This window comes from Capsicum annuum, chromosome 1 (genome assembly GCF_002878395.1).
Source record: "Capsicum annuum cultivar UCD-10X-F1 chromosome 1, UCD10Xv1.1, whole genome shotgun sequence".
NCBI classification, from domain to species: domain Eukaryota; kingdom Viridiplantae; phylum Streptophyta; class Magnoliopsida; order Solanales; family Solanaceae; genus Capsicum; species Capsicum annuum.
In genome coordinates this window covers 34490733-34514288 of record NC_061111.1, presented here as the reverse complement: position 1 = coordinate 34514288, position 23556 = coordinate 34490733, and the positions used below count along the sequence as shown (strand labels likewise).

Genomic DNA, 23556 nt, shown 5'->3' with positions numbered 1-23556 from the left:
AACAAAATAATATTATAATTTTGTTACTATTAGAACTGAATAAGAACCTAGAAAAATAAAAATAAAAAGACAGTCAAGATAAAAATATAGAAGAATTAATAAAACAACTTAAAAAGATAGAAATAACCCCTTAAAAAGAATTAAAAGAACCTAAAATAACTAAACCAACTAAGCCAAAAGCATGGACCTTTTTTCATCATCCCCAAGTAGACAAAGATCAAGTTTTACCATACAAAGATCAAGTTTTACCCAAAATAGTTTAACTAATAATGTGCTATCAAAAATAATAAATAAACCAAGAATGACTTTAAGACAATAGTTAGAAGAGGTAATAGACGTAGATAAAGAAATATAATTATTCCAACAAAATAAATTAAAACTGTTAAATGCTAAAACATTATATAATGAAGGAATATTTTCAAGAGCACAACTATATAGGTATTATAGAGAAGAACAAATGTGTGTTATCAAAGAAAATAGTTGTAGCATAAATTAATAAGCTCAAACTCTTTAAAAAAATTATAAAATTAAACATGAGTCTTATGTACATGGGATTAATAGTAATAGGCATAAAAGGATTAACTAGAAAAAATTTAGGAACTAAAGTATTAATCACAATATATGATAATAGATGGTCAGACTCAGAAAGATATATAATAGGAATAACTGAAGTAGACATGACTAATAATGGAGGACTTTTTTATTGTAGTCCAGATTATATGATAAATACCTTAGAATTCGAAAAGCATATTAAAATAGATGTACAGACTAAAGGATATGAAGAAATGAATAATGGAAATAATTTACGTATATGTGTAGGATTTATAGGAAAACTTGCCACTAATAGTAGTATAAAGTTTAATCTAAAGATAGATGATGTAGTAAGTTTAATGGGAAATAAAGGTATTAAATTAATGAAAGCCCTAAAACTAAACTCAAAAAAATATGCAGGATTAGAATGGAATTTAGAAAGATTTACTAAGAAAGAAATACTAAAGTCAACCGATCATTTAATGTATATAAATAGTAACGGAAAAGCTTTAGTAAAATTCACAGACTACCAATATACAAATGAAAAAGAGACTGATGAAGAAATTGAAGAATATGAGAATACTAATTTTATGAATATAGAAATATTAGAAGAAGGTTTTAAAGTAAATAAAGCTATAATAACAGCAGAAGTCCTATATGAAATAAATAGCAATAGCGTATTTAAATGCACAGGCTGTAAATTAGGAAGCTTAGACCTTGAGGAAATAAAAGAGCATTTTATAAAATGTGAATTAAGAACAGATAATTATGGTTATACACGTAAAAAGAAAATAAAAAGTGAAGACTCAGAATCGATTTATAGTATAGACGAAAGTATAAAGGAATTTATGGAAAGCGCGACAAGTTCCTCAAGCCCTTTCCAAAGAACAACCGGTATGCAAAACGTACCATTAACAACAAAAAATTTACCAAGACATAGAGTATTTAGAACAAACCCAAACACTCTGACAGAACAAGACATAAAACCTAGAGAAAAAAAAATGTCAATAGAAGAACCCATTAGATTACAAGAAGGTGGTAATAAAGGAAATATTCTAAATTTACCAGCTCATGACCCTCAGACATGGAATAATGTAATAGACATATGGGAAAATGTAGTTGTAGCAAACTACATACAATATATACAGGGTAATCAAGCACCAGATGCAGAAATTATGTATAGATATTTAGAAATATTTCTTGGAGAAAGTACTAAAGCACTTTGGGAAGCTTATAAGATAATATTCCCACAAGACTTTCAAGAATTAGTAGAACTAGGCTCAAATCCATACAATTTTGTAAACAAAGTACATACTCTACTAACAGGTCAGGATCCCAGTAGTGGATTAGTAGTATTACAACAAAGAGCTTTAATAAATTTAGAACAATTAAGTATTAATCATTGGTCAAGAATTAAAGAATTTTTAAATGATTACTTTTATTATTGTACAATAAGTGGGAACTCATTTGATCAGACTCTAGGAGCTAGATTATTTAATAAATTACCAGGGGCTCTAGGAAGAGAGTTAGAAGAAAAATGGTCCAAGAGAGGAGTAATACAAAACCCAAACAACCCATGGTCTATAGGACAAAGAATACAACATGTAATGGATATATTACAAGAAAAATGTACAAATATATAGATACAAAAATAATTAAAAAAAAGTGATACATATTTTTGTAAAAACATAGATATTACACAACATTATGACCAAGATTATAAAAAGAAAAAATATAGAAAGGCATACAAAAAAAGACTATTGCCCTAAGAAGAAATATTATTTAAAAAGATCAACTGCAAAGAAGCCATACCTAGATAAGGATAAAAATGCAAGAAAATATAACACCAGTAGAACCTATAAAAATAAATTAGAATATTTTACCTGCGGTAACATAGAGCACTTTGCAAATACTTGTCTAAGAAAAATCAATAATAAATCTAGGAATGCACAATTAATAGAAGATGTAAAAGAAAAATTAATAAATATAGACGAATATATGATAGATAATGAAAGTATATACTCTATTAGAAGCATGGAAGTCTTTGAAGAAGAAATAAATAAATCTGATTCTTTCGATTCAGGAGAAGAGGAATTTATAAGTGAAATAGAATTAGAAAAGACAAACTCAGACTATTATGATTTAGTAAATTTGATAGAAGAATGTGAACATGAATTTGAGGAAGCAAAAGGATTAGACAGTAATCAATGTTGTTTTTGTAAGTGGTTTCCAAGTAAAAATAAAAGAGCAAAATATAGGAAATATTACAAGGAAGAATGCATAAAATGTATAGAAAAAGCCTCAGAGATCCTAAAAATTCAAAAATCAACAAACAATTTAAGTAATTTTCACAGGAAACAACCTGAACCAATAGTTAAAACACCAGACGATACAATATTAGAATTAGAAGGAAAACTAAAAATATTAGAAATAAGAGTTTATAACCTCAAAAAACATAAAGATGTAATTACAAAGGAAGACTTATTAGAAGTAGAATTATTAAATATATTTGTTGAAAATAATAGAGCTAGACATAAAAAAATCAATGATGATACCATTTGAAGGAATGGTATGTAATGAAGAAAAGAAAATTAATACAGTCAAAGTTTTAGCAAGAATAAAAATTCAAGACTATGAATTCGAGACTTTAGCTATAGCTGATTCTGGATGTACAAGGAGCATTTTAAACAGCAGAATTTTACCAGCAAAAGTAATTAAAAAGTTTCCAAAACCTCAAGAATCCATGCAAATAGACGGAATATATAATACCTTTACAGACTATATATCAAAATAAAAAATAAGTTTTATTAATATTTGTGAAAAACTCTACCAACCATCATATATACTTAGTGAAATACTAGTTAGAGATTTAAACATAAAAGCAGACTTTGTGTTAGGATTAGACTTTATGGTACAAAATAATGGAGGATGTTTAGTTACAAAAAAAATTGCTTAACATTCGCCAGTAATATCACTCACTCACCAGTACAGACACAACCTACTTTAACTAAATATCGTTTTCTTAAGGATAAGCCAGATGAAAACTCAGATGACCAAATAAAACCCGAAATACCAGTAGAATGTGATAAAGGAGAAAATTATACATGTAATGATAATAAAAAGGCAATAATGTATGAAGAATTACAAGATTTATTAGCAGTATAAGAAATAAAAAAAAGACTATACTTTAATAGAAATGGATACAAAATTATACAATTTTAAGAAAGGTATACAGCAGATAGGAGTAATAAAAGATCAACAAGACTTAGAGAAAATACTACAAATCTTAGATAAGCTAGAGATAATCGGAGAAAAACCCCTGCAATATTGGGACTTCTATCAAATTACCTACAAATTAGAAACAACTAATCCAGAATATACTATAAAAACAACATCTATAGAAGCTAAAAATGAAGACCTTTAAGACTTTGAAATACAAATAAAAGAACTACTAGAATTAGGAATAATAGAAGATCTACATCGAGACATAGGTCAGCAGCTTTCATAGTAAGAAACCATAGTGAAATAATAAGAAAAAAAGCTAGAATGGTAATAAATTACAAAAGAATAAATGATAATATTGTAATGGATGGATATAAGTTACCAGACAAAACAGAATTAATAAATAGAATACAGGGAAGAAAAGTATTTTGTAAATTTGATCGTAAATCTGGATATTGACAGATTAAAATGCATGAAGATAGTATCGAATGTACAACTTTCACATGTCCATAAGGACATTTTGAATGCCTGGTCATACCGTTCGAATTAAAGACGGCTCCTCCAATTTTTTTTTTAAAAAATAGATAGTATTTTTAGAGACAATAAAAATTTTGTATTAGTTTACGTAGATGATATTTTAGTCTTTAGTAATAATATGAGAGAACATTTATGACATTTACAATAAGTTTTTAAATTATTTGTAGAGAATGGAATAATAATAAGTAGAAAGAAAATGGAATTATGTAAAAATAACATTAATTTTTTAGGAGTAGTTATTGGAGATGGTAGAATAAAATTACAACCACACATAGCTAAAAAGATCTTAGAAATGCCAGATAAATTAGACAAGACTAAAGATTTACAAATTTTTTTAGGACTTTTAAATTATGCTAGAGCTTTTATTAAAGACTTAGGTAAAGTAGCAGGACCGTTATATTCTAAAACAGGATCAACAGGCTAAAAACTTTTAATACTGAAGACATTAAATTAGTCCAACAACTTAAAAGCATGATACAAGACATCCCAGACTTAACGTTACCATTAGAAATGGATTATTTAATAGTCGAGACAGATGGAAGCCTTCAAGGATGGGGGCAGTATTAAAAGCAATACCTAACAATTATAGTGACAAAAAAGATGAAAAAATTTGTGCTTATTCAAGTGAAAAATATAAAGAAAAGGGAAAATTAAATAGCATAGATGTGGAGACACTACCAGTAATTTATAGTTTGAATAGTTTTAAACTTTATGTATTAAATAAGCTCGAAATACTAGTAAGAACAGACTGCAAGGCTATAGAAAAGTTTTATCAGAAAATAAAAGATAAGAATAGTAGTAAAAGGAGATGGTTAAATTTCCTAGATGCTACTTCAATCTATAATATTGTTTTAGAACATATTAAAGAAAAAAATAATAACTTAACAGATCAACTAAGTAGATTAATTAAAGAAGACTACTAACGATTTTTGTTTCAGTATGAATACAGGAAATGGAAAGGCAAGGCAGAAGCCTCATCATCCCAAGACTATCTAAAGACACTAATGAGCAACACTCATTTCAGACCACTTATGATGCTAGAACAGCCAAAATTAGATAGAATAATTTTTGGGCCCTACAACTTGGTATGTTACGAACCATCCAACTTAATTTTCAAATGAAAGCCGGAAGTACAAGTGAATAAGCTGCTGATATGTCTACTAAACAATTTATGAATAACATTTAATAGAAGAGACAATAGTTATTTTCTTTCAGTTCTAAATGCATTAAGTTATTATTATACTGAGAAAAATACTACTAATACGTTTAAATTCTATGTTGTTCTCAGAGGACATCAGCAAGGCATGTTCTAGACTTGGTTAGAGGTAATGGACATCATAAAAGATTATAAAACACCTCTTTTTAAAGATTTTTATGACCTCTCAGAGACTCTAGATTATGCCCGGAGAAACCTGGGACCAAATTATTTTATTACTCCAACTTTAAGACCAGAAAAACAAAAAATATTCCTCGATATAATATTAACAATGACACAGACAAAGTTATATTTTGTGATCATTGTTTCTCTATGATCGAAGCTTTTAAAAGACTGAATCAGGCCAATGAAGTTTTAAGACAAGATAATGAAAACCTTGTAAGAGAAAAAGGACAAATGTTAGAACATATAAGTATTTTACAAGACCATATAAAAATGCTTCAGTTTGAACTTTCACAACAGACTCAACCAATTTATGAGACCAGCCAAAGAGTTTTCCATCCTCTTTAAAAATGGAAAAACCCACTGTACCGGGTAATGATACAACTAGTCCAGCTCAAATGATAGCTGGTAAAGACTTCTCAAATCCGTTAATGGGTGTCCGTTCCCCAATGAATGCAGCAAGACCCACTATATCGGGTAATGATGCAGCTAGTCCAGCTCAAACGATAGCTGGTAAAAACTCATCAAATCCGTTAATGGGTGACACTTTGCCAAAAGTGTAGGGAGAATACTCCCAACTAGTTTTAAAACCATAGATACTCAGACAATAGATGTAGGAAGTTCTTCTCTGAATAAGAAGGGATTTTCATTAAGAAAAAAAAATATAGAAAAAATAGTAGTAGACTCAATAAAAAAGTTGTTAGCAGAACAATTGCCTAAGGAGATAGCAATAAATCCAGGCCCACCAGAGCAAAGGCCCGGAATTTCTTTAATTCCAAGAGAAGAAACAAGATCACCTAGAACTGGAACAAGACTGGGATTATCAAATGGAGAGAGTGACGAGTATGAACGAGAATACAACTCAGCCATGTATCAATTTTCCCAAGACCCAAACACAGATGATAATTCAGGAATGGAGTTTGACTCAGAAGCTTTACATAATTCGGATACGTAAGCAATGATGATATCTACAAAAGACAAAATAACAGACGTATGCAATATCAGATAAATAAATGGACGAAGGAGAATTAAAGAAAGATATTAGTCCCCGAGCCCACCCAAGTTGATAAAGTCTTGCTAAAGTCTTTAGAAAAGATTTGAAGTCCACAAAAAAGTTAAGATTTGAAGTCCACAAATGCCTATAAATACCCCTCTTTATGGAAGACTTAAACATGTACCAAAGAGAGAAAAAAGCAAGAAAAAATCTTGAGTGAGAAAGTTCTTTAGTTTTCTTAAGTTCTTTAAGTTTCTTAGTTTCTAAAGTTTGTAAGTTACTTAAAAAAAAAGAGTGTGTGAAAAGTGTGAAAAGTTTTCTTAATTCTTCATTTCCGGTAGCTGTCAAGTTTTCAGGAGACTCCCAAAAGGGAAACCTCACTTCTTCCTTAAGGCATGTAAGTAGTAGTTACATAGATCTTTGTATTTTTCTCCCAAGTTTGTAAATTATGTTTGAATTAATCAAGTTTATATTTTCATTCACATGTGTTTTATTAAGATCTGGATCGCCGGCGATTTACCATCAGTTTTCTGATTTTGTAAAATTTGTAAATTACTTATAAAAATACTCTCAGCATATGGTTATGCTCTCAGTGTTTTAGCAATAATGATGGATTAATCTGTAAATTCCTAGAGACTTGAAAAGTTCGAAGAAGATTAAAAATGGACTGTTGTTATTCTCTCGGGGTGTGATTAAAGAAGATATTGCTAAAATACCTAAAACTGAAGAGAAAGATATGAACAAGGTATAAATTAAAAAAATACAAAAAATAATTTATTTTGGAAGAAAATATACTTGGATCTTTATGACTTGTACACTTACACTGGACTAAGGACAACGAAGGAGGGAGTACTAAGTAGGACTTTACACCATATTAAAGCACAACCGTGATAACTCTGCTTTAATATCTTAAAATTACTTAGCTGCTTTAATTACTTGTTATATATAATTCACTTGCTATATTTATCTGTCTATAGTACTATACTAACTATATAATCTACGATATATTATAATACTAAAGTATATATATATATATATATATATATATATATAATAAATAAATACTAGTTACAATTTATTATTAACTTTATTTATATATTATTAATATATCTATCTATCCGTCCTGTCAATTATTATTGTTATTATCTATTATCTGTTTATTATATTCTCTATTATTACTATATTGTTATTATATTCTGCCTATATTACCTATCTATTATCTATATTATAACCACTTGTCTATTTTATTGACTTATGTTTAATTTTATAATTTCTTTTAAAGAGTTTGAGCTTATTAAATTTATGCTACAATTATTTTCTCCGATAACACACATTTGTTCTTCTCTATAATGCCTATATAGTTGTGTTCTTGATAACATTCCTTCATTATATAATGTTTTAGCATTTAACAGTTTTAATTTATTTTGTTGGAATAATTCTATTTCTTTATCTACGTCTATTACCTCTTCTAACTGTTGTCTTAAAGTCATTCTTGGTTTATTTATTATTTTTGATAGCACATTATTTGTTAAACTATTTTGTGTATGAAAACCTTGTAAGAGAAAAAGGACAAATGTTAGAACATATAAATATTTTACAAGACCGTATAAAAATCACTGCTCCCCATCCTTGAAGGCTTTCATCTGTCTCGATTATTAAATAATACGTTTCTAATGGTAATGTTAAGTTTGGGATGTCTTGTATCATGCTTTTAATTTCTTTTAAAAGCTTTTGTCATAGAGGAACAATGATCACAAAATATAATTTTGTCTGTGTCTTTGTTAATATTATATTGAGGAATTTTTAGACTATAAATTTTTGTATTAGTTTACGTAGATGATATTTTAGTCCTGTTGATCCTGTTTTAGAATATAACGGTCCTGCTACTTTACCAAGCATGAACCTTTTTTCAGCATCCCCAAGTAGACAAAGATCAAGTTTTACTACACAAAGATCTAGTATTAATCACAATATATGATAATAGATGGTCAGACTAGATCTTTCTGAGTCTGACCATCTATTATCTTATATTGTGATTAATAATTGGTGGCCCATGCAGGTCTCCACATTCTAGAGAAGAACTTTGGACTAGTTTTTTGGCCTGTTGATCCAGACCCTACGAACGTTTAATAATATTATATTCAGAATATTATTGGTCTCAGAAAAATTTAAAGGAACAACTTAAAAATTTATATAACGTCTTATTGCAATATAGACAATTAAGTATTGAATTATTCAAACTTATCTAGTCATGACTTAATTTTTCCTTTATTACCACCTTCTTGTATGGGTTCTTCTATTGGCATTCTTTTTTCTCTAGGTTTTATGTCGTATATATGGGACATTAACCTCTATTGCAACAAAGGACAGTCTAAATAAACATCTAACAATGTACAAAAATACATAGAGAACAACATATGTAAATACAAAATACATATATGGCCCGTATGTGTATATATACGTATAGGGCATAAAATCTCTATTACAAAAAGGAAAAACTCTATACATATGCATATAAGTATTCAAAATATGTAAAATAAATATCTTAAACAGTAAAAATACAATAAATAAATATGTTACACTGTAATGAACACAGAACAGTCCAAATACAAAAAACCACTGCACAAAAAATACATCTGAATCTACATATGTATAAGCAAAATACAAATACATGTAAATGACCCAACAATGCGTATATATAGAATAAGGATTTGTATATCTATAATCTATAATCATATCTATAATTCTATAATATATTAAAAGTGTGGAGACCTTATAAAAGCGGTTTGGACTTTTTGTTCTTAATTAAAACACTATATTTTAGACAAAATCATCTTTTTGCTATTTTTCTTCAATTAATATTTTATTAGTAAAGACTCTCATAATATGGAAAAAAAACATAAAATAAATATATAAGCAACTTAGAGGATTATATTATATACAGTACCTTCGTAAAAGAGTAAAGATTTCAGTTATATTAGTTTTCTTTTCTAACGTATATTGCATTGTAAAAGATCAGTAATGGAGAAAGGTGGTGTAGAAAATCCCAATAAGATTAACTAATATGCTTGTGCTTGTTCCATTGTTGATTCCATTATATCAATCATCTTTGGCTATGATACTGGTGTGATGAGTGGAGCAATGATCTTTGTCAAAGAAGAATTCCATATCAGTGATGTAAAAACAAGAGTTCTAGCAGGGATCCTAAATTTATGTGCCTTAGTTGGCTCACTCTCTGCTGGAAGAACCTCTGACTATGTTGGTCGACGTTACACCATATTTATAGCTTTGATAATTTTGTTAATTGGATTTGTTATAATGGGATACAGTCCAACTTACGCGGTCTTATTAGTTGGCCGATGTGTTGCTAGAGTTGGTGTTGGTTTTGCGCTTATGATAGCACTAGTTTATTCATCAGAAGTTTCATCTCCATTGACGTATGGATTTCTAACTTCTCTTCCAGAAATTGGAATTAGCACTGGGATCTTACTTGGTTATTTGTCAAACTACATTTTTTCTGGATTGCCTCTGAGACTTGGATGGAGAATAATGTTAGGGATTGCAACAATCCCTTCACTTTTCTTAGCGTTTGGCATTCTCAAAATACCAGAGTCTCCTAGATGGCTTATCATGAAAGGTCGTCTAGGAGAAGCCAAGGAAATAATGTTCAAAGTTTCAAACAGCTCTTAAGAAGCTGAATTTAGATTGAGGGAGATTAAGAAAGAAGTAGGCATCGACGAAAACTGTGATGATTACATTGTCGAGATTCCGATTTCAGCTAAGTCACAAGGTAAAGCTGTAGACATATAAAATTCAACAGGTTAAATTCATACAAAATTTGAATTTAATTCATGATCATTTGGGTTGATTAATTAATTTGGGCTCTACAAATTAATTAGTTCATTTTATTAAATTCAAGCTCAAGGTCCATTACACTTTGAAGCCCAGACTCACGCCACGTGTCAGGGTGACTTGGTATCCCCGTCAAATTAAAGACCAACAAAGTGACGCCACATGTCCAAATGATGTGAAAATCTCATTCAAATTCAAGAACCAATCAAAAGTCCCCAAGTGTCAAAGTGACATATATTGACCAACCACAAGCAACTAGGCCTACTCTGTACAACTATAAATAGGGGTTAACATAATATTCTAAAAGAGATTCGAAAAGAGAATTTTGACAAGCATTGGCAACATCGGCATCGACTATTAAGTTTTTGCAAGGAGCAATTAACAAAGTTCTTCTCGGAGATTATTCCAAAGCGACAAAACATTTTTTGACATTCCCAGTGATTGAAATACATCTCCACGAGTCCAAACCATCCAACAATTTGAGAAACACGCTACTGAAGGCCCTCGGATCATTTCAAGAGAGTTACAAAATTATACTCATAAGATTCATTTAAATAAAATTACTTGTTTTGTTTATTTTATTTTTGCTAGCTGTGAATTTTCAACACTACTTGAAAAATAGCTTCGAACAAATTTTGGCCCGCCCAGTGGAACCATTTTTGCTCTTCATCTCTTCCTCCTACAAATCAGAAGCTAAAAATTCAACTATTGCAATGGACTTCGGAAAAATAAACGATGTTACATGGAAGGGTTCTACTACCGCGTCTGCTGACCCCTGTCATGTTGGACCAATTACTCACCAAAAATGCAAGGCTAGTGGCTCGAATGAATCTCAATACTTCACTTCTTTGTAAGTGGTGAAAAATAACAACTCGCGTATGACAACTGCTAGGGGCAATCTTGCATCCATGTTCTTTGGCAAACTTTCCTTAATCGGAGCCAACTTTGGTAAACCTGAAGATTCAACGGATTCTCCAATGTCAATGAAGGTCAATGCCTTAACGTCTGACTCAACTGACATGGACGAGAAGTTTGCAATGAAGGACCAACTATTAAAGCCCTATAAAAGTCGGTTGACGATAAGAATCTTCATATCGTTGAACTCATGAACAAACTGGAGGCCTATGAACCAAGAGAGTCGAGTCACGTCCCTACTTATCCACCCAATTTCACTCCACAGAATAGGGATGTTGAAGAATTACCTGCTAAGTCTAAATTTTAGAAGGAGAAATAATCTATTTCAGTTACAGATTTATCTGTCCAATAGTTATAGGACATGATAACAAACACCATCAGGGCTCAATATGGTGGAGTACCACAGAGTTCATTGTATTACTCCAAGCCTTACACAAGACGAATTGATTGTCTACCCATGCCTACTAGCTATCAACCACCAAAGTTGCAACAATTTAATGGAAAGGAAAACCCCAGGCAACACATTGTCCATTTTGTTGAAACATGTAGCAACGCTGGAACACATGGCAATCTCTTGGTAAAATAGTTTGTTCATTCATTGAAGGGGAACACATTTGATTGGTATATTAACTTGGATCATGAGTCAATTGATCTTTGGGAGCAGCTCAAGAAGGAATTTCTCAATTGATTTTAAAGCACCCGATGAACTGTGAGCATAATAGAGTTAATGGACACTAAGCAAAGAAAGGATGAGCCTATAACAGATTACATCAATCGATGGAGATCATTGAGTTTGAACTGCAAAGATCGTCTTTCTGAAATATCTACGGTAGAAATGTGCATTTAAGTAATGCATCAAGGCCTTCTATACATACTAAAAGGAATAAAACCGCAAACATTTGAAACGCTTGCTATACAAGCACACGACATGGAGTTAAGCATCGCAAATCATGGGGCATCCCCTTTTATTGACCAAATGAAAGAAAAAAAGGAGTTTAAGAAAGGTATGACCTCAAAGACTAAAGAGTCTATGGCAGTGAAAGCAACTTCTGTGAAGGTCACAACCAAGCAAAAAGTAAAAGAAAATGAAGCCTCGGGGAAATTTCCAAGAGAGGATAAACGTCGTACAACCTTGAAAGAATTAGAAGCTAAGGTTTATCCATTTTCAGATTTAGATGTACCTATGATATTGGATGAATTTCCAATTAAGAAAATCATTGATCTTTTTGAATCAAAAAGGCCGGAGGAAATCAATAAGGTCAATGATCCCAAGTACTATAAATATCATCGCGTCATTGGCCACCCAACGGGAAAGTGCTATATCTTGAAGGAGAAAATCATAACGCTGGTAAGTGAAGGAACAATCATCATCGACATGGATGAAACAGTAGAGGCAAATCACGCTAGTATCATTCCCGAGAAGAAGGAGTGTTCAATGTTGCAAACCATGCCAAGGTCAATCTTCTTGTATTTTGGGAACTGCGAGCCATTTGAAGTGGACTTTCCAAGGAAAACTCTTAAAGGCTCATTGGTAACAGACAACAAAGCCAAAGATAATAATGACGATGGGTGGACCTTGGTTTCTTGTAAGAAAAGGAGACATCAGGCGGTTCTAAGAATACGACTTCCTAAACTAAGAGTGATGAAGAGTAACATGGAGTATCAACGACCACTAAAAAGTTTAAGTTTGATACTAACAAGAAGATTGATGGTGCATTGTCACGGAAGGACCGAAGGTGTAACAACCTAAAAATTTGATGAAATATGTGAAATTTATGATTTTATGTAATTTGACTATTTTACTCCTCTCCATAGTTGCATTATGATATTTCTGGGGTGTGGGAGTGATTGACATGATTTTTCATGCATTTTGGTATCATTTATGCAACATTGTGGTTTTTGATGGCTTCGAGAGCCTTATTTTGGACTTATGTGTATATCTTTTGATCCGTGCAACGGATGACCAAACGGACTGCACCAGTAGCTCCAAAATATCGATTTTAGGCTAGGTTAACCTTCGGTTTGGGTCTCGATGCACCCGAGCTCATTTCGACCTATTGATCAGAAAGTTGGAAAATTGAAAATATGGGTGTGGGACCTACATTTAATCGAAACGGCCTCGGATGGAAAATCCAACTTCGCCAGCAGATCCAAAATATCAATTTAGGTTGTTAGCATGTTTGGTATGATTTTACGGCTTTTAAATCTCATTTCGACCCTCGATTTGGAAAATTGTAATTTCAGATTTCGGGGGTCAACTTTGTGAAAACGATATTTTTTTGATAATATGATATCTCCATCGCGTCCGGAACATCGAATTTAGTGTGGTTGCATAGTTCATTTGTATAAATCAAACTCCGAATGAATTCGGGCACCCAATCGAAATCCATTTCGACTTAAGGAAAAAAAACTGCACAGCTATTGCAGAAAATCAGCAATAAATAGCATATTTTTCACCCTTTTTGGCTCATTTTGCTTATTTTTCATCTTGTCTCTTGAAAGTTAAATCCTGAATAGTTTGGGAGCTTAAAAGTGAAGTTTGTGGGAGCTTGGGAAGCTAGATTAACATCTATTTCTTGGTTTAATTACGGATTTAAGGTAAAAATTCACCTCTTTTCTTAATAATTTCTTCATAAATTCCTCAAAACCCCAAAAATCTTAGAGCATAATTTTAAATCCAAACTTCACTCCTTTTCACTTGAATAATATTTTTATCTTATAATTACTAGTGTTTCATCAATTTAACCTTCAAAACTACTCTGATTCTTGATTTTAACTCGAATTTTAAAAATCTTACACGATAAAGCTCAGAAATGGTTTTACTTCGATTTGAATCCTATTTTTTTACTCGATTCAACTTGGTTTTTCTGTTGTAGGTTCCTAAAAATATGGAGAACATGTTTTTGAAGTAAAGTTTTGATTTTTTCCTTCCTTTTTGGAAACCCATTTTGGGGGTCAGTTTTGACCTCGAACCAAAAGTAGTCGATATGGGTGTCGTTCGTTTTGTTTTAATGCGTAGATTTCATATTTGATGTTTTTAGTGGAGTTCGGAATTATTCGTGAAAAGTAAGGTCGCGGTTTCAAGTATAGCGAACCGATTTCGGCTTTCGAGGTAAGTTATGGCTTAACTCTTCAAATTGGGTTGGGTGGTAAATGATGGTGCAAAATGCATATTAAGGGTGAGAACTAATTATGAAAAATGGCTATCTATGTGTTGTGCCCGTATGGGGGCTTATATGTGATGTAATTGTCAAAATTGAGATATTATGTGATATGTGTGACTGTGTGGGGTTCTATGTGATATTGATAGCCTTGAATACATATGAATAATTGTATTGTGTTGTTAAAATTCTAATGTGGTAACATTGGTGTATTGTGATTATATTCATACTTTATTGGCAAATGAGACATGTGAAAATTCATGAATGATACGAAAATAATGAGCGGATATTGGCGTAAGTGGTTGTGGAAATGTATCATTGTGGTTGGTTGTGGAAGTATGCCATATGTTTGTTTGTGGAAATACTCATTCTGATTGGTTGTGAGCATTACATCTTTATATCATACTTATTCATGAAACATTGGTACCACTGTGGCAACATCTGAGAAACACTGGCAACACCTTTTAAAAGATATTGTAACACCTTATAAAACTTTTTCCGAGGGATATACCAAAAAGGAGATATGATATATGTGGATTGTATATGGGTTGACGAACCTCTCATGGGTCCTACGTCGGGAGACTTTAGCTCCGTAGGTGTATACGGGAATTGTGCGACGATCTCGGAGGTTGTACGACGACCTCGTGCATCATCATCATCATCATATACATTGCACTTACTTTATTGTGTGTATGTTGTATTGTATTTCCTTATTGACTTGTCAACTATGTATTTGTCTTACCTTCCTTTACTTTTATTTGATGCTCTTGTATCTACATGTTCTCTCTTGTTCTATTTATATGTGACATAATGTATACTTGTGTTCTATACCTTGGTATGTTGTTGTAATATATGTGAGATATATTAGAACTGTTAGTGCAAGTGGTGTGGGATACCGTTGTGGGACATTTTCTAATTACAGATGGCGTGCCCTTAGTGTGTATTTTGTATGCTTTATTTACTACTTTGCTTGGTCGGCCTATGATACCTACCGAGTACAATTGGACCGTACTCATGCCTACTGCGCCCTTTCAGTGCAGGTCCTAGCTCGAGTGCGCCTCAGCTTGCTTGACTCGGGTGATTGTTGGAGCTTCCAAGGTAGCGGTTAGACATTCATGCGTCTGAAGTTCACCTCTATCTTTCTACAGTAGTTATGTGTTTATTAGTATTCGGAGATAGATATTATTCATTTGTGGTTATTTTTTCGATGCATTTGACTCTTGGATTGTATTAGTAGTTCTTACACCATTGACACCTGGTTTTGGACATAATTGGTATTTTGGATAAGTTCTTTCCGCATTGTTATGATTACTTATATGGTTCGGCTTCATTCTAGAAGCCTTACCTTGGGATATTTTTTATCTTTTCCTCTTTTCTTATCAGTTTGGGTGATAGACTTACTTGTCAAGGTATGCCGCGATAAATGTCATTATGACCTTTATTTTTGGGTCGTGACAGAAGGTCTATTACATTGTATGAGTTCTTTCCAGAAAAATTTCTTGAAGATAGTCAAATTGGTGCCACACATATAATTTCCGGCACAGAGGAAGTAAGGGAAAGCAAAGGAGGGCATTGTCCAATAATAACACAAGAATTTCATGCTAATAGAGGAGTCGCATCATGTTGTGCTGTAATTTCCTTCACAGATGACTATTTTTTGTTAGGGTCTAAACTATATAACAGACCTTTGTTTGTGGTAGGGGATATTCGAGAACAATATCTCAATCGGATATTGATCGATGATGGTTCGGCAGTCAATATCATGCCAAAGACGGTGCTCAAAAGGCTTGGAATCTCCATTGAGGAATTGTCCAAAAGCATCATAATGATTCAAGGCTTCAATCAAGGAGGACAACGAGCCATGGGAAAGATTCCTGTAGGATTATCCATTGGTAACATGAAATCAAACATTTTGATTCATGTTATAGATGCCAAAACATCATAAAACTTGCTTCTCAGGAGTGGTGCCATCTATTTTTCATCAATGCATAAAGTATGTAAAGGATGGTGTAGTAGTCAAAATTAATGCAGATATTAATCCTTTTACTGAGACAGAGTCGTACTTTGCAGATGCAAAATTCTACTTAGATTCTTGTGAATTGGGTATTGAGAAACCAACACTAGCCAACCCAACTAATGTTGTTTTAAAATAAGTAGAGGTTCAGCGAGTTGCTGTCAAGATGCCTAAGGAGAGAATTGAAAAATTCTCCACTAAGCTTTCATCGTCTGAAGGAAACATACAGATGAAGATGGATGAAGAACATCTAATTTTTTGCTACTTCGCTCGTGAGAATCGAAAGGATGGACAACTCTTTCTAGAAGTATGTACTCAACAAAGCCACCCTCTAAGGAGAGAAATGAGCCATAAGGCATTCCAAGATTTGAAGAAGATTATGACTGTCCCGGTTATACAGGTCCCATCTATCACGCTTGAGCTTCTAGGAAGCAATAATTTGGCTCATAAGATAAAAGGTCACTGTGATGAGAAAACCTTTACGTTGCTTAAAAAATGAGGTTACGACTTCTCCAATCCGGCAAGACTAGGTAAGCTCAAAGATGATGTCACTAGTGAGAAGATATATGGTCTTACAGAGGTACAAATGAAGTTGAGAAAGCAAGGGCATTATGTTGCCACTCCTAGTTTGTCCTGGGATTCAAATTGCTGGAACCTCTTAGAATTTCTACTAAGAAGGGCAAGGAAACAACTTTATCACATTATACCTCAGTAGGAAAAAACAAGGAATCTGAGGATGAGAAAATGCCACAACAAACTTCTGTGTTTGAACGCATAGGAAGATTGACACCTCATGTTTCTATATTTGAAAAATTAGGTTGCAAGGACAAAAATAGATCCTCTAACCAAATGGAAAGAGAGGACGACACCTCAAGAACTTCTTTCTTTTATCATTTTGGAACCACAAAAAATTCATTAGCACAAAAAGGGTTGCTGGAGAATAAAAAGCAAGGTTTTCTTGAAGGAATCGATGACAAAGACATTCATAGTATCTTCCCATCACGTATGAAGAGAAAGGTTGTGTTGTCAATCACCACAGATGGTTCAGTAAAAGTAAAAAGAAGCACTATTGTGTTAACTAATCAGTTTTGCGGAGAGACAAAGAATGAGAAAGAAGAAGCCATCATGACATCCGAAGGAAGCCAATTGGAAGATTCTAACTTTTTACAAGCATCTTATCACATAACAGTGGAAGAAGGTCCCTACTTTGATGGTGTGGATGATGATGTTCAAGAGGATCCACCCCAATAGGAGGATGGCGAACAATCAACTGTAGATGAAATCAAAGAACTTAATCTCGGTACTCTGGAAGATCTGCGCCCAACATTTATCAGTTCGCTTCTTACACCACAAGAAGAAAGGGACTACTTTAAGTTATTAGTTGAGTGAAAAGATGTCTTTTTTGGTCATACCAAGAAATTCCAGGCCTTAGTCCTAGGGTAGTTATTCATCATTTGGGGATCAAAAAGGGGGCACATCCTATAAAGTAGTCACAACAAGTGTTTCGTCCTGAGTTGGTAACACAAATTAAAGCAGAGGTCAATAAGATTATCGAAGTCAGATTTATCCGAGAAGTGAAGTACCCATCATGAATCTTAAACATTGTACCTGTCAAGAAGAAGAATGGTCAAATACGTGTCTACATTGATTTTTGAGACTTGAATAAGGCATGTCCAAAAGATGATTTTTTTATACCGATCATATAGCTCATGGTTGATGCGATAACTGGACATGAAGCTATGACATTTATGGATAGGTCTTCCGGATATAATCAAATCAGAATGTCTCTAAAGGACTAAGAATGCACTGCATTTCAAACTCCAAAAGGGATATATTGTTACAAGGTTATGCCTTTTGGTCTAAGGAATGTGGGTGCAACCTACCAATGTGCAATTTAAAATATTTTTGATGACATGTTACATAAGAGGGTGAAATATTATGTCGATGATTTGGTAGTAAAGACAAAGTACAGGGATGACCATTTTAAAGACCTTCGCATTGTCTTTGAGAGATTAATAAAAGTTAACTTGAAAATAAACCCACTCAAATGTGAATTTAGGGTTACTTCGGGAATGTTTCTTGGATTGATTGTGTGTCATTGTAGAATCAAAGTTTATCCCACAAAGATTGATGCCATTAAAAAATTGCCTGAGCCAAAAAACTTGAGAGACCTCCGCAGTCTACAAGGAAAATTGTCATTCATTCAGAGGTTCATCTCTAGCTTGGCTGGAAGGTGTCAACCCTTCAACCATCTAATGAAAAAAAATGCACCTTTCCACTGGGACCAATCATGTCAAAATTCTTTTGAAAGCATCAAAAGATACTGTTGAATCCACCTGTATTAGGGGCACCAACTCCTGAAAGATCGTTGATACTCTTAATTGCATCACAAAAGCAATCACTTGGAGCACTTCTTGCTCAGGAGAATAAAGATAAGAAGAAACAAGCACTATACTATCTAAGTCGAACCTTGATAGGAGATGATTTAAATTATACACCTATTGAGAAGATGTGCTTAGCTTTTCTTTATGCGATAAAGAAATTAAGACATTATTTTAAAGAATACACCATCAGGCTAATTTCTCGAGCTGATCCCGTGAAGTTTGTAATGACACGTCCAGTTATATCAGGGCATCTAGCAAGATGGTCTGTATTGTTTAACCAATATGAGATCGTATACACACCTCAAAAGGTTGTGAAGGGGTAAGCACTTGCCAATTTCCTTGCCGATCATCCTTTGCCAGTGGAATAGGAGGTTTCAGATAAGTTTCCTGTTAAAGATATACTATTTACTAAAGAACTGTTGTCGTGGACAATGTTCTTTGATGGATCTTCACGTTGAGATGGTGGCGCAGCAGGCGATGTGATGATATCACCAGAAAGATTGATCTTGCCATTCTCATTTATTTTGGGTGAAACATGTTCCAATAATGCTGCAGAGTACTAAACTTTAATTATTAGCCTTGAAATGACATCATATATGAAGATTCTACAATAGGATATCTATGGTGATTCTAAGTTGATTATAAACCAACTTTTGTGGAGTTACGAGGTGAAAAAAGAAGATTTTTTGCCATATCACCAATATACCATTCTTTTGCTTGAAAGGTTTGATCAGGTGTTCCTAAACCATGCCTCAAGAGAAGAAAATCGCATGGTGGATGCTCTGGCTAACTTAGCCACAACGATGGCACTCAGAGAGAATGAGTCAACAAAGGTGCAAGTATGTCATTAATGGGTTATTCTTAGTTGTCTCGATCTTCAAATAGATAAAAGCTACCATACGTCTGTTTGAGTGGGGGAAGAAGAAGATTGGCGGAAACCACAAATTAAGTATCTCGAGCATAGAAGGCTACCTGAGGATCCACAAAAAAGAGCAGACATTAAGAGAAGGGCACCACGATTCATCTCATGAGGGAATATTATTTCGTTGTTCTTAGGAGGGATTATTCCTGTAATGTCTTGACAAGGAAAAAACTCAACAGACAATGGAGGAAGCACATTCTGGCACGTGTGGAGCACACCAATCAGGGCCTAAACTTCATTTTCGCATCAAAAGGATGGGCTACTATTGGCCGACAATGATGTGGATTGTCTAGAGCATACCAGAAGGTGTCAAACGTGTAAATTCAATGCTAATTACATCAATCAGTTTCCAGAGCCTCTTCATCCAACTGTAGCCTCATGGCCCTTTGATTCCTGGGGACTTGATATTGTTGGGCCTCTTCCAAAGTCTTCAAAAGGGCAAATGTACATCTTAGCCGCTACTGACTATTTCTCAAAATGGGCTGAAATTGTGCCATTAAAAGAAGTGAAAAAGGAAAATATTGTTGATCTTATCAAGTCAAACATAATTTTCAGGTATGGCATACCAAGATGCATAGTTGGGGATAATGGAATGCCCTTCAACAATAAACTTATGAAGGCTTTGTGTGAGAAGTTTAATTTTAAGCAGCACAAGTCTTCAAGGTACAATGCACCTGCCAATGGTCCTGCCGAAGCTTTTAACAAGACACTTGGTAACCTATTGAAGAAAGTTATTGCAAAAAATAAAAGGGACATTCTAGAAAGATGATTTTGATAAGCATTGGCAACATCGACATTGACTATCAAGTTCTTACAAGGAGCAATCAACGGAGTTCTTTCCTGAGATTATTCCAAAGTGGAAAAACAGTTTTCGATAATCCCGGTGATTTAAATACATCTCTAGGAGTCCAAATCATCCAACGATTCGAGAAACACGCTACTGAAGACCCTCGGATCATTTCTAAGTTTAGGAGAGAAGAATTAAGAGAGTTACAGAATTGTACTCACAAGATTCATCAATAAAAATTACTTTTTTTCTTTTATTTATCTTTGATTGCAGTTAATTTTCGACACTTTGAAAATAATTTTATGAACAGAAGATATTTGGAAAGATTTGTTGATAAAACCAACACCATCACTTAGATGGATTTTATTTGCTGGTGTAGGAATTCATTTCTTTGAACATGCAACTGGGATAGAAGCTGTGATATTATACAGTCATAAAATTTTTGCCAAAGCTGGGGTTATGACCATAGGAAACAAATTCTTGCCGTGTTGGACTTACTAAGTTCACATTCATAGTGGTGTCCACTTTCTTGATTGACAAAGTTGGTAGGAGAAAACTATTGTTGACAAGTGTAAGTGGCATGGTGTTGACATTAACTGGACTTGGGATTTTCTTGACTGTGGCAGAGCAATCTGACGGAAAACTTATTTGGGCTTTGGTCCTTAGCATAATTACAACTTCTGCATTTTAGATGTTTTTCAACATCGGGCTTGGACCTGTTACTTGGGTATATAGTGCTGAGATTTTCCCTCTTAAGTACAGGGCTTTAGGAGCTGGAATTGGTGTTCCAGTTTATAGGTTGATGAATGCTACTGTTTCTATGAGCTTTTTGTCAATTTCTAATGCAATTTCTACTGGAGGTGCTTTCTTCATTTTTGTGGGGATATCAGTCATAGCTTTGACCTTCTTTTACTTCTTGCCTGAGACTAAAAGGTTGTCTTTGGAAGAAATGGAAGCTCTTTTCACTAGAGGAAGTCGTTCTAATAATGCTAGCAAAGAGGTAGAGATTGGAAAACGTTGATGGCTTTAATTATTATGCTTTGCATTTTTGTAGACTCTGCCTAGATGTCAAGCACGAATAAAGGAGGAGGGTTTGCTAGTATAAAAGTATCTATGTTTTTCATTACTAGTGTAACATATGTCAAAGGGAAGAATATTTCGATTTTGCTCCTATATCGATATCTGTATTTATAATCTATAATTTATCTATATCTATATCTATAATCTATAATTTATAATCAATATCTATAATCTATAATATATTAAAAGTGTGAAGGATCTTAGAAATATTGTTTGAACTTTTTGTCCTTCATTAAAAGTCGTTGTTTTAGACAAAATCATCTAAGAGTTGAAAATTAATTAAATATATTTATGGTAAACCTTTCCTTATTATAAGTCATCAAAATTAATGACAACTAATACTTTTTCCATTAGTTTAAGAATTCTAAATCAGCTAAATTTGATTCTAAAATGATTTTAAAAATCTAGAAATAAATATAAAGTGTTAGAATAAGAAAAATTTAAGAAGTACCAACTTTTGAAAAGTTCAAGTATGTAATATGAATGTAATTCAATTTTATAAATATTTGACTTTAAAAGTAAGAAAAGATTTTAAATATAGAAAAAATAATGTGGGTCTCTTTTAGTCTCTAGTAGTAAGAGAAAGATGTACCACATGGCAAACACAAAAGTGATAACCATCAATGACTTAAACTTCTGGTGGTAAAATATATATATGTTTGCACTAAAATATATGTTTATATTATTATATTAAAGTGTGAAAGATTTTTGAAAAGTGATTTGAACTTTTTACACTCCATTCAAAATCTCCGCAATAGACAAGATTATTTAATTTTAAATAATCAAACATTATACGTGCGAGGTATGTGCGATTAAACTATTATGTAAAAATTACTAGAAATAAACTTCTCTTTCTATAAAAAAAAAACATAAAATAAATATATAGAAAGAAATAAACATATGAGTCCTAGATATACCATAATTAGAATTCTAAATTTTCTAAATCCTACATAAATACACTCATGAGAGAAGTTCTCTTTTTTGTGAAATACTAATTTCGAATACACCTTTACAAAGGGAGTTCTCCAGAATCTTGTTCAGCATGTTTACATGTGCCATTGACATAGGATTTAACTTATGCTATTTGTTTCTTCTTCATTTTTTTTGTGTAAATATTATTGAAAATTGATGTGTTGATCACTAAAACGTTTAGGTTAGTCTACATATGTGATTTTTTATTTGTGCTTTATGATATTTTAAATTTTTGTTTTTAATTTTTGTTTAAATTGATTCATATTTTTTAGTTGACATAATTTATATTTGCTAGGTTGTCTTGTGGCCTCGCTCAGAAGAATACGTAAGACTGAAAATTCCAATTCAGATTCTAAGCTTCAAAAGAACACGAATATTTGAGGTATAACTTCTATTAATTTATTTAACATATGATTTTATTATTTTCGAAAGTTAGATTATTTATCTAAATTTTTTATTTAGGAAGAAATTATCCTCTCAATAGTTTTTAGTTGTTTTTTATGGATTATATGTGGGTCAATTGATTAATCACTCAAAAATTGAGGTTAACGCTTTTTAATATGCATCTTGATGTTGTTGTTCAATTATTTTATCCCATACATGTCAAAATGGCAGAAATTTAAAGTCAAAGTTATATGAAATTCCATGCTTGGATTTTACTGTGTTTAGGAGTTTTAGTCAAATTATTTTTCTGTTTAGGTATTAGTTTAGTTATAAAACTAAGATTCTTATCAACAACGATTGTTTTACTTGTGTAGATAGTGTTGTTTAGATTATAATTTTTTAAAAAAAAGTTGCATCTGAATG

The 23556-nt window shown here is 32.6% G+C and overlaps 1 pseudogene; it reads left to right on the top strand.

The window, feature by feature from the left end:
• Positions 1-9683: 9683 nt before the first annotated feature.
• On the top strand, positions 9684-21718 carry LOC107877906 (annotated as a pseudogene).
• Positions 21719-23556: the final 1838 nt, after the last annotated feature.